The 12,660-nt window shown below is 43.1% G+C and overlaps 1 protein-coding gene across 10 annotated transcripts in view; it reads left to right on the forward strand.

Annotated features, from left to right (window-relative positions):
• The window catches only part of fbrsl1 (fibrosin-like 1), a 458,282-nt gene that overhangs the window by 366,307 nt on the left and 79,315 nt on the right, over nt 1–12,660 (forward strand). The window lies entirely within an intron of this gene.

Below are 12,660 nucleotides of genomic sequence, written 5' to 3' on the forward strand. Positions count from 1 at the left end.
TGTGGATCAGCTGAGGGAGGCGGTGGATTAGTGTTGGATAACTGATGGAATAAACACCGCTCTCTGTAGTGCGCTCAGACTCTCGGACTCTGGAGGGATATTTTTAAGCCTCTGTTCGAAGGCTTGGGTTCCTAAATTGCGACGCCAGTGTTGATTCCCTACTGAAAGTCCCCTTTATTGCTTTAGGCTTAAGTTTAATCCCGGGTTTAGAAAGCAGCCCAGATCTCAAATTCAGTGAGGAAGTGTAGGTTTACACTCGAGCTCAGCTGTAATGCCAGTAATTTGTAGTTTGTAAAGCAGAGGAACATTTAAACCCATTTCCCACTGTCCCAGGACGTCTCATTAGATTTTACACCAGAACTATTTGTCGTCTCTTCATCTCAGCGCTGGCTATAAACACTCCTGGGGGGGGGGGGGGGGGGGGGGGAGGCTGCTCCACAGCTCCAGATCAACATGTGGTAGTGATTATTGATGTGATTATATAGCAGTATTTAAGATGTCATCACTGCCCCGAAGATGCTTCAGAACACACTCAGTGTCGTAAACAGCACGCTAGCAAAACGTCAGAAAATAACAATGTGCAAAGAAACTGGACAAAAAATTCCAGTTAGTGTCTTCTTACTTGATGATGCCTAAAATCATCTCAGGAAAGCATACAGTGCCATGAATAACGATATCATGTGATCAGATTAGCCACGCCCACTCCCTCACAAGGGCTGTAGAAAACGTTTAGCTGACCATTGTGTGCTTTGCTAACATCAAAACATTAAAAATGAACAGTTTATAAAGTAACAGATTTTTATTAATACCCAAATAGCTACTTGGTATTGTTACCATCTGAAGGTGTCACAGAATTGTTCTCTGCCTGTGGGTTCAGGTGTGTGTGGTTGTGTGTGCATACAGTGTGCATAAATTGCAAGAAGCCATTGCCATGGTTACATTATCTAGCTAGCTTTTACTGTAGCTATGCACATCACTGTACGCAATATATAACTGTTAATAAATGCCTGATGAGGCAGGTGTCTGCGAAAACATGTTGCATGAAGAAAATATATGATAGGGTCACAAAACCATTGCAAAATTTATGCTATTTGAAGATGTTTCGCAATATAATACACAATAGGCGGCACAGTGGTGTAGTGGTTAGCGCTGTCGCCTCACAGCAAGAAGGTCCGGGTTCGAGCCCCGTGGCCGGCGAGGGCCTTTCTGTGTGGAGTTTGCATGTTGTCCGCGTGGGTTTCCTCCGGGTGCTCCGGTTTCCCCCACAGTCCAAAGACATGCAGGTTAGGTTAACTGGTGACTCTAAATTGAGCGTAGGTGTGAATGTGAGTGTGAATGGTTGTCTGTGTCTATGTGTCAGCCCTGTGATGACCTGGCGACTTGTCCAGGGTGAACCCCGCCTTTCGCCCGTAGTCAGCTGGGATAGGCTCCAGCTCGCCTGCGACCCTGTAGAACAGGATAAAGCGGCTACAGATAATGGATGGATGGATAATATGCAATAAATATCACTAATGTTGCACAACATGCTCACAAAACATCACCGCTGCAGTTTTAGTTTAAAATATTACAAAAATTTCGGATTAAAAAACTACAAGCAGGGAAAATTTAACATCTAGCGATAACTGTTACTGTTGTTACTGTTATCATATCATGTATCACCATAACAAGATGATGTGATCATGTTAGCCACACCCAGTTCCTCTGTGTTGCAGTCATGAGGTTAGTGGAACGTTTACAGATTGTATCATTGTAAATATTTTCTTTGCTTCTTTAAATTAGTGTTTGTAGGTTGCAATAACTTGTTGCCGCGGTTACATGTGTTTAGCTAACTTTAGCTAGGCCTGTAACTACAGCGTGTATCAGAACTAACTGTGTTTAAAAGTTTCCTGATGAGAAACGTATTTGCCAAAGTAGACATTGTCAAAAGTGCGTAACGAGGTCCAGTCAGTAACCTTGTTATCTTAACGTCATCTCTGTAATACAGATATAATTATTAACAGATGACGTCAGAGCCGAAATGTTTATAAAGTGTCATGGTTGGAAAAATGGTTTTCAGTGAAAGGCCCTGTGTGCAGATGTCTGGGGTTTTTCTTCGTCTCGGGCTCGGTGGTGGATTCGACTTCTCTTCCATGTAATTTGAGTTTCTCTCTCATCTCGCTGTTCTTGGCTGCGTTCTCCGCCACAGAAACCGAATTATACGCGCCGTAACTCAACCGCTCTCCCCTTTCTGTCTGATTAGCTTTAATGTGAACCGTTTGTCGTTCCTGCTCTTGTTTTTCCTCTCGCACTGATCTGCAACATCTGGTTTGGGTTTTTTCTGGCTGTGGTGCACTCTGTGTGTGTGTGTGTGTGTGTGTGTGTGTGTGTGTGTGTGTGTGTGTGTGTGTGTGTGTGTGTGTAAAGTTCCTCCCAAAACCACATGAAGAAAAGCACATAACTTTCGTGTCTCTGTGGCCATCCACATAATTACTGCTGAATTAGGCATGAGCCGATTTCTACAATTTATTTCACATCATAATATTTGTGTAACGTTTTATCAGAGTTTGTGATTTTATTGTTGGAAAGATTTTAAAACTTTAATGTTTACTTAGTCAGTGAGCATATTATGAAATAGTCCACAATGGAATAGGAGGGATTGTGCTGCTTTGAAATGGAAAGACAGAATTATTAAGCTCAGACTCGTTCAGGCTACGAAGTGGGGAACAAACATGGACACGTTAATGAAATCATGTGTTGTGTTTGTTAGCAACAAGCGAGCAAGCTAACATTAATGACATTGTGTTTATGATGATGATGGATTTACCTTCTCAAAACAGCGGACATGTGTTCAGTGATTTAAAGTAAATGCTACTACAGTCCCATATATTATATACCCGCACTGGCCACTTTATTAGGAACACCCCTACATCCATCTGCAGTTCTGTAATCAGCCGATCCCTCGCCAGCAGCTCGATGCATCAAATCCCGCAGACACAAATCAGGAGCTTCAGTTAATGTTCACAATGTTCAAACATCAGAACGGGAAACACTGATCTCACAGTGTGACTTTCTCTCACTGTGGTCTGGGTGTTGGTTTGATCCAGATGGACTGGTTTGAGTATTTCAGAAGCTGCTGATCTCCTGGGGTTTTCACACACAACAGTCTCTAGAGTTTACACAGAATGGTGCAGAAAACAAAAAACACTGAGTGAGTGAGCGACAGTTCTGTGGGTGGAAACAAACGCCTTGTTGATAAGAGAGGGTCAGAGGGAAATGGACAGATTGGGTCGAGCTTTTTTGCCAGGAAGGATATAGTAACTCATATAATCACTCTTTACAACCGTGGTGAGCAGAAAAGCATCTCAGCATGGAACAGCAGAAGAACACACTGGGTTCCACTCCTGCAGCCAAGAACAGGGATCTGAGAACCAACAACAAGTTCCTATTAAAGTGGCCGGGGAGTGTATATACCGTTGGTGTGAGCTGCCATTTTGATGTGATGTGATGTGCTGAATGTGTGTTAAGATCTTCTCAAAGTTCTGAAAAGGAGTTTTAAGTTGAAGGGACACTTTGTTTTTTCCTAGTTGGAGGTCAGAAATTCCGAGTTGTGAGCTTTGTGGTGGTGTAGGAGGCGGGAACAGTGATCTGATTGGTTACTGCAATGCTCCAACACTTGGCGTGTGAACAGCGTTGCTGGTCAGACGTGCGGTGTTCACAGAGTTAGAAATCGACACGGTTATGATGTGAGGTAGCAGGAAGGTTCGTCATGGTGCTCAGTTGTATTCGGTGTTATAACACTGTTGTGTTTACCGTTTACTGCAGGGTTGTAAGAGTGTAACGCAGTGCGTGACGAATCTCGAGCTCTGTGTTTGGATGTAAAATCAGCATCAGAGCCGTCAGTCAAACCACACGCCCGGGGGTCTCCGCTTTCATTCTCATACCCACAATGCCGAGCTGCAGTCCAAAGCCACATGTGAGAGCGTGGCCTGTGTGCCAGAGAAACACAAGCTAAACTCAATTAGCATGGTGTGTGTGTGTGTGTGTGTGTGTGTGTGTGTGTGTGTGTGTGTGTGTGTGTTGGAGCAGGAGAAAAGCAAGACACTAATGAGAGACAGTGCACAGGAAAGACACATTTACTGTTTGTCTCCTCTCTTCTCTCCTTACTCATCATTTTTTCTGTCTTACTCCCTCTTTCTTTTTCCATTTATCTCTTTGTCCCTCTGGCTTTCTTTTTTCTCTTTCTTTGTCTGCTTCTGTTGTTATATTTCTTTCTCTCTTTGCCTTTCTCTTGCTTTTTTCCTTTTTAGTGCCCTTTTTCTCTTTTTTCTCTCACATTGTCTCTTTGCCTTTCTCTCACGCTTTCTTGCCTTCTCGGTCGAAGGCTGACAGAAGTCAGGGCCAATTATAATTCCCCAATCCTGCAGTGTGTGTGTGTGTGTGTGTGTGTGTGTGTGTGTGTGTGTGTGTGTGTGTGTGTGTGTGTGTGTGTGAGAGAGAGAGACTCGGGAGACATGTCAGAGACGAGCCGGGTGGTTTCGCCTCTCCCCCTCCACATTACAGCAGACTGACACGCGCTGCCTTATTATTGTGCCCTTCCACCCTTCATCCACCCTCCACCCCTCTGCCCTCCACCCCATCCTTCATTCTCTTCGTCCCCCTGCGTCTTTCCCTCCCTCTTCTCTCTGACAGGCTGGAAAATAACAAGATCCTGACACTCACCCAGCACACAGACACGTGATGGGGTTTATGTGGAATACAGAGTCAGTACGCTGTGTGATTTGTGACGCGTCCACTGTGACGAGAGTGAAACCGTTACTGAACCCGATTCATATATTAGTGCACTACACAGTGTACACGCTGCTCAGGTATAGGGAACAGGCAAGGGGGCGGAGTTCTAAATTCTAGAGTGTTACTCAGTAAAGGGGCGGAGTTGTAAATGCTAAACTGTTACAGTGTAATGGGAGGAGTGCTAAATTTTAAACTATTACTGAGTAAAGGGGCGGAGTTTTAAATTTGAACCTGTTAGGAGCTCTAATTTCTAAACTGTTATAGAGCGGCTGAGTTCTAAATTCTTTCATCCCTTTTTCATTCCTCACAGTTTAGAAAGAAATGTGTCTCAGTATTTTGTCGTATTTTGATAAATCAACACCGAAATTGAGTTCAATTCAGTTTAGATAATTAAAGTTAAAAGTTAAACAATTAAAGTTTGATCAAAAATGCAAATCTAAAATTAAACACTTCAAACTTCAGACATGTCTTGGCTAATAAACGCGTTTTGGGGTAAAGGGACACTGCGTATATTTTATTTTTGTTCGAACTGCTCCTTTAATCCATACAGTCCCGCGCTGCTGTGAAAATGAGCTCGGGAAACTGTTACCCTGATTCTCTCTCTCTCTCATTCACAGTCAGTGTCTCTCACCCTGGATGAATAATTAAAAGTGCAGCATGTCAGACAAAGTTGCTTTTACTTGCTTCATTATATTTTAATGCCGAGTGAACAGTGTTATGTGTTCGCGTTCTGTCTTGGCAGCTGAAGCAACTTTTAATGGTCTTAACTCGTAAATCAACACACTGTACATCCTCCTCCTACACACACACACACACACACACACACACACACACACACACACACACATTGCTGTGTATAAATCCTCCCACTACAGGTGCTAATTGGTCTGCGTTCGTTCCAGATCTGCCAGATAACGAGGGTCACTCAGCGGAGGCTCAGCGGAGGATGTGAGATGTTAACGCTGTTAGTGATGGCTGTCTCAGTGTATCTGTGTGTGTGCGTGTGAATATATTATTATTACTGATTTGGCGAGCCAGCGAGTCCTGATGTCGCTGACTGATCAGTGCTTCGGTGCCAATATGGGCGGAGTTAAGGTCTTTTGGATCAGCCAATCACAGTCTGATGTTATGACATCAAAACATTAGTTGATGTTACAGGCAGGCCTGTGCATGAACACACACTCTCATGGTTTACAGCTGCATTACTAATACCAGCTAAGCTGTCACTCTGTATAATTACATCATCCAGCTTTAAATTGTAGTGTGTTATTAAATAATTCACTAATTATATTGTAATTGTGTGCGATGATGAAATCTTTTCTGCGGGGAGTGTGTGTGTGTGTGTGTGTGTGTGTGTGTGTGTGTGTGTGTGTGTGTGTGTGTGGTTCTATTAAAAATAGACCAATCTCGCTGTGCACTGTGTTGTGCGTGTGCACACACACACACACACACACACACACACACACACATATACACACACACACACACACACACACACACACACACACACACACAGATACACACACAAACTCAGCCTGGTTGTAGCTGTCAGTGAGTGGCAAGTAACTGAAAACGCCTTTGGGAGCCATTTGTCACATTGTGTGTGTGTGTGTGTGTGTGTGTCTGGCAAGCTCTAAACTGTAAGTGTGAAGGTCTGAACCCTAATCTTGACACACACACACACACACACACACACACACACACGGTGCGTTATGTTCTGTTTCTTGTCCTCTCACACAGTACTTGAACAGTAGCTGTTTTGATTCCATCACTCATCACACTACCGTATTTTCTGGACTATAATGTCTCATTTTTTATAAACACCGCGTTACTATTCCAAGCCCAAGTCCATCCCCCATTCCATAGACTTCCTGTTCTTGTAAAAGTGGGTGGAGTTTGTGTGGAGGATGTTAGGAGGGTTCAATAAAAGACACTTCTATCCCAAACACAGCTGGGGTGCCAAAACTTGATGTTAAATAGACAAATAGAACTTTTTTTTTTTTAACTGTAGGCCAATCCCAGATGTAGTTTTACTGGATATGTGCATGTCGTAGAGACAGTGACATTGTGATGTGCCCTTTGCAGTGGGATGTGTAGTAAACAGGGAAACGTTGTGTGATGGAGGTTTAAATAAAAAACGGTTTCTGTTTAATATTGAATTAAAGATGGCGCACGTTTATGTGGCAGTAAAACATTATAGATACGTTAATATTCATTCTTATGAATGTTCAATATTTAAATGAGGTTTGAGTGTAGATTCAGTCCTGGTGTCCTGTGCACTTTTGTGAGGGTTAAAGGGCGTGGCTTTAAGGGAGCTCCAGTTTCAGTGTTCAGTAACTCCAGTCGCAGCGTCTGCTTTGTAAATAAATTCCACTTATAATGTTACGTGCTGTGTGCTTTTCCATCAGGAGACGCCTTTATATAGTGCTCTGTGTGTGTGTGTGTGTGTGTGTGTGTGTGTGTGTGTGTGTGTGTGTGTGTGTGTGAGGTGTTTTTTCTGCTTCACACACTCCAGTGCTGCTCAGTGTAGCATCAAATTTAATCAGAAGCCTGAGCGTGTCTGATAGTAAATGTGTCATTTATGATCTACTCTATTTTCTGTATGTGTGTGTGTGTGTGTGTGTGTGTGTGTCTAGTATACCCACACAGCATAACCATCAGAACAGTACTATACTGTGGGGTTTTGGTAACCATATGTCCAACTGTAATACTGCTCATGGCTCCAGTATGGGCTTTTACAGTTACTATGGTAACCGTATGTCCAGCTGTAGCTCTTCTATGACACTGATGTGTTGTTTTAAAGGACCCATGGCATGGTGGTTTGTTGATGCTTTAAACGGGCTCGTGGAGGTTTCCGGATGTTATATCCGCAGGCTTTCTCGAAATGAACCCTCGGCACGTAGATATAGCCTCCTGGGAGAAAGCCCCATTTCAGCGCTTTTCCCAGTGCGTCGTTTTGCTGATGAGAAGCAGGAGGCGGGGAAGGGTAGAGGGTGGGGGCGGGTCTTATCATTAATATTCATGACATGTAAACGTGTTACCTCTGATTGGCTAACAGCACTGTGACGCTACCTCCAGTGGGTCAGAACAAGCGGATGTGGGTGTCTTACTACGGCGAGAGAGAAGGAACAAACCGCGAAGGGAAAAATACCGCACGCTGACGTCATTAAGGTGCGACGCGAGGAAATAAAATAAATTCAACAAATGTTTGGGTTTTTACTGAACAAACAAACAAATAAAATGAACGAGTGACTTAAAAAAAAGAATGTGGGTGTCTTTGTAAAAACTGTTTTGATTGGCTATTATAACAGAGCATGCTGCATGCTTTTTGGTTTTGTAGCGCAGAGTACCTGGCTAACTGCAGGAAGCGGTTAGCTGCACAGCTAATGTAGCCATTGCAAGGCTAACGCACCGATTTTAAAACACGGCAAAACGACTTAACAGTTATACACTTACTTGTTTGGTGTTTGTTGCTGATGCGGCAGGGATGCTTGGTACGGACCCAGGCTTCAGTGACAGTTGATGTGCAAAACCTGCCCTGTACTGTCCCAAGTTGTGGAAACATTCATCAGGAAAATGCTTCCGACAAACATACACCGTCTTAGGTAGACTCGACGGCGTATTATTGGAGTAAATAAAATTAAGCCACTGCGTCTTCAGGGGCTCTCCCGTCGGCAGTAAAAACAGACTCCTTTCTGTGTTGTCACATCCATGTACAGCGCAATTTCCATGTTTGGTGGCAACTTTTGAGCTGGGCGGGGCAATCCATACAGTGGGTGGGAATCCAGAGGGGGGGCGTGGGGATCATCTCCCTTGCTGACGTAGTAAAGGGAAGAGCTTCTCAACGAGCCGTTTTGACGCGCCATTCTCAAATGTTGGGCATAGTTTGGTTTACACATTATGAAATTTCTAACCACTGGGGTGCCTTAAGAAGGTCAGAGGAACTCATTTTAACGTTAAAAAACCTCAGAAAGTGAAAATTTCATGCCATGGGACCTTTAAATGAACTGTTCTTCAGGAACGTCCTGATCAGGCGTTAGATGTGTATTAACCCTGACTTCACCGAGCTGCTGGTGGTTTGTTTTGGTTGCTGCGGTGATGTGAACAGTTTGTTGAATGTCCAGTCCGTATCGTGTGAGGTGTGAAAGAAACTGGATCAAGAAAGTTATCTCTGATACTGTCCCTCTTATATTATATTATGGTATCTGATGGTAACTATGGTAACAGTGGATGTTCTACTTGTGCCAGTGAAATTTCATGACGTGTTGTTAACAGTAAAACTGACGCGCCACAGTGACCATTTTTATTTTTAATGTTCTGCAGAACTTTTGTCTGGAATGTTAATAGTTGACTTGCACAATATTACAAGCTGGGTAGCATTTTGGAAATGTTCACTAGACATATTATTATTATTATTATTATTATTATTGTATAATGTTTCCAGAAAATCTGGTAGACATTTGAGAGAGCCAACTTTCCATCAACTGAGGCTCAGAACATGTTCTGCAACTCTAAAATAGGTAGCTGTCTGTCTGTCTGTCTGTCTGTCTGTCTGTCTGTCTGTCTGTGTTCATCTATCTGTCTCATGGTGTGTGTACTGTATGTGTGTGTGTGCCTCTTAAAGAAGAGTGTATGAATGGATGGATGGCTGAAAGAGCATCTCATTTTTGTCTCCTGTTCCTCTGTCTGTTGTGCCTGAGGTATCAGAGGTAGTGGATGACTCATGCTGAAGCTGTTTGCTGAGAAAACAAGAAGATAAAGTATCGCTGCAGGCTTTCGCTCTGTGAAAATACAGCTGTGTCCCAAATACACGCGTGATTGAGGCATTCTCACTAACGCTGAGCGGGAGGACAAGAACCATCCTGCATCATGGAGGACTCACTCCTTCATCAGTGTAGGAATCTGATTGGTCCGGCTGTCATCGTGGCTATTTATTGCCTCTATTTACTGAGGGGCGTGGCTTCCTGTGACACAGCCGCCATGTTAAATGTTACCCCCCGTGAACTGTCTGTTATCGTCCTGCGGCTTTCAGTCAATAACCGCTCAATGTTTTCTCTTTCATCTTATCGGGAGCTGGTAAAGACTCTGGACCTGTGTGTGTGTGTGTGTGTGTGTGTGTGTGTGTGTGTGTGTGTGTGTGATGCAATGTATAGATAAATCTGGTTTAACACACATTATTTTCCCAGTAAAGGCTGAAAGGTTTGGGTGTTTGGGTTCAGTCCCAGTTCAGTCCTAGTTTCTCTCTATTGTGCTATCAGAGCGTTCAGCATCGAGCACCGCGCTGTTTCTCTGGATTTCATCTGCAGCTTTATTTCTAAGAATCTTATCTCCAAAAATCACCAAATATGCATATTCCAGGAACAAGTAGCAGCTGAATAGCACTGATAAACACGACACTGTGGTTTTTAGTTCTGATGAGTTAATAAGTGTAGGCATCATTCATTAATCACTGCCTCAACAACATGAACACATGAATAAATTAAAATAAATAATTTTAGATAGATAGATAGATAGATAGATAGATAGATAGATAGATAGATAGACATTCTGTATTTCCCATCTGTCAGTTCAACATTGTGATTTTTTTTCTCTTTGCACTGAAATCAGTGATGGAACCGACACAGAAACACACAGTGTGTAGGTGATGTTCATTTTGTTCCTCTCTAACAGTATGCCCTCATTAATATTTGCATATATTTGAATAATAAAGAGAATAAGTAATTAAAATTCACTTTTTAAAGAAGATTTCAGAGTAATTTGGAGTATGGTATCACTTGAGTGAAATGTGAAAGAAACACGAGGGGATTCAGGGGTTAAACAGAAAAGACCCTAAGATCGTCGCCCTGGCGATGGCTGCTGTTGCCAGGCGATGTATAACCAGCCAATCACGGATGAGAAGGAGGCACGCAGAATTATGGTTGGATTTTACACGGTCACTCAGCCGAATACATTACCATCTTAATGATGCTCTGTGTGTGTGTGTGTGTGTGTGTGTGTGTGTGTGTGTGTGTGTGTGTGTTCACACACCTGTTCTGACCCGCAGCATTCGAGAGCAAGAGAGAAACATGACACAGCTTCTGATAAACGAGTGTAGAGGAGGTCATTAAGAGAGAGAGAGAGGGGGCAGACAGACAGACAGACAGACAGAGGGGAGAAAAGGAGACAAAAAAGAGTAAGACAGAGGCAGGACTGACAAGGAAAAAGAAAGACACACACACATATTAATTCACAGGGCTGCTTAGTGTTTTGTCATTGTCACCCTCTAAACTCCCCTCAGCAGTGTGTGTGTGTGTGTGTGTGTGTGTGTGTGTGTGTGTAAGAAGACCCCACAGTCTCTCTCTCTCTCTCTCTCTCTCTCTCTCAGTAGCTCTCTTTAAACCCCATTTGTCCCCCTTGCTGTTTTTATCTCTCTTTTCTTTTCTTTCTTTCTCTTCAGTGAATGAGTTGGTGGTGTTTTACAGCTGCAGACTGTAGGACCTTGACCTTGTTCCCCCTGCCTCCTCCGTGTGTGTTTGTGTGTTGAAAGGGGGAAGCTGGTGGTAAATGAGTGCAGCTCTAATATCCCTCGTTCCTCTGTCCTGGGCGTCTGTCTCACAGAAACGTGGCTTAGATTTCCTGTGTTTCTGAAACGCTAATCTCCCTCTGCTTCCTGTGGGGCACACAGGGGTCTGATCTACCCCACTACCCCCTTTCTACCCCCACTGCTACCCTCCCGCTGCTCTCCTCTGTTCATATCACCCCCTCATTAAGGTCAGGTTTGTGTGTGACCATGAATTTGAATGAAATTTGTTATGTGTGACCTTTGACCTTTAGCTTTGAAGGGTGCAGCGGGAAGGTTGTCAAACATCCCACCGGAGACAGACACACACACACACACACACACACACACACGATAATATATTGTATAAAATATGAGAATGGATTTTTATTGTATTTTCCGTTTTATTTTTAATTGTTTAATAACAATTTCATTCTCCTTTTGTTTCTCTCACTCTCCCTCATCAATGGGGTCATATTTATTTCCCAAAAAAAAGATTTCAGCTACGGTAGCTTTGAAGTAAAGAGATATTATTTGTGTGTGTGTGTGTGTGTGTGTGTGTCTGTCTGTGTTAATACTGTAATTTGAATACACTTGTATATATAAAAAACATGTGAATGTCCCTCACAGTTCATTGTTTAGCTTTGTGGCGTTAGTCGAGTTTCCTGTGTTCCTCACCTCGCTAATGGCTAATCTGAGTTATGGCTATAAGTTAAAAATGGCTGCCGAGTTCTCCGCTCTCCTAATTTAACCCAGACGTCTGCATATGAGTGTCTGTGTTTTCTCCTTTGCGTCTCATCTGTTTCTCATTTGACTGCTGTCTGCATTAGAGGAAGGAAAAGGGCGCTGCTGTTTAGTCTGCGTCGAGATTCACTTGATTTATAGGGCACTTTGTTGTTCCCTACCCTGCTTTCACTTTTTGGCCTGAGTGTGTTTTTCTTGGCGTTGTGGGCATGAAGTCAGACGTTACAGAAACACAGTGACAAATGTCACATTTGTAGAACACCTCAGACTCACACTGTGCTCTCAAAATGGTGGAAAATGGTGTTAGTGTGGTTAGCGGTGGATGCTAAAGGCAACAAATGTGTAATTTTAGTTAATCTGAGTTTTTTGGTAGCAATTTACCAACATATCTGAGGTAAATGTTGACGTTCTGGGTGGTTTTCTGTCATTTTCACTCTCACTTTGTCAATATGAAACACTTAATGACTACATACTTACTGGATATACTGTTAGCCTCAGTCATTAGTTAGCTTATACACATATGTGTATACACATGTATAAGCTAGAGTATTAATGTTTTTCAGTCTCCTAGCAAACCCTAACCCTAATCAAGATGGCGGTGCGTGCGGACA

Source organism: Neoarius graeffei, chromosome 24, assembly GCF_027579695.1.
Source record: "Neoarius graeffei isolate fNeoGra1 chromosome 24, fNeoGra1.pri, whole genome shotgun sequence".
NCBI classification, from domain to species: domain Eukaryota; kingdom Metazoa; phylum Chordata; class Actinopteri; order Siluriformes; family Ariidae; genus Neoarius; species Neoarius graeffei.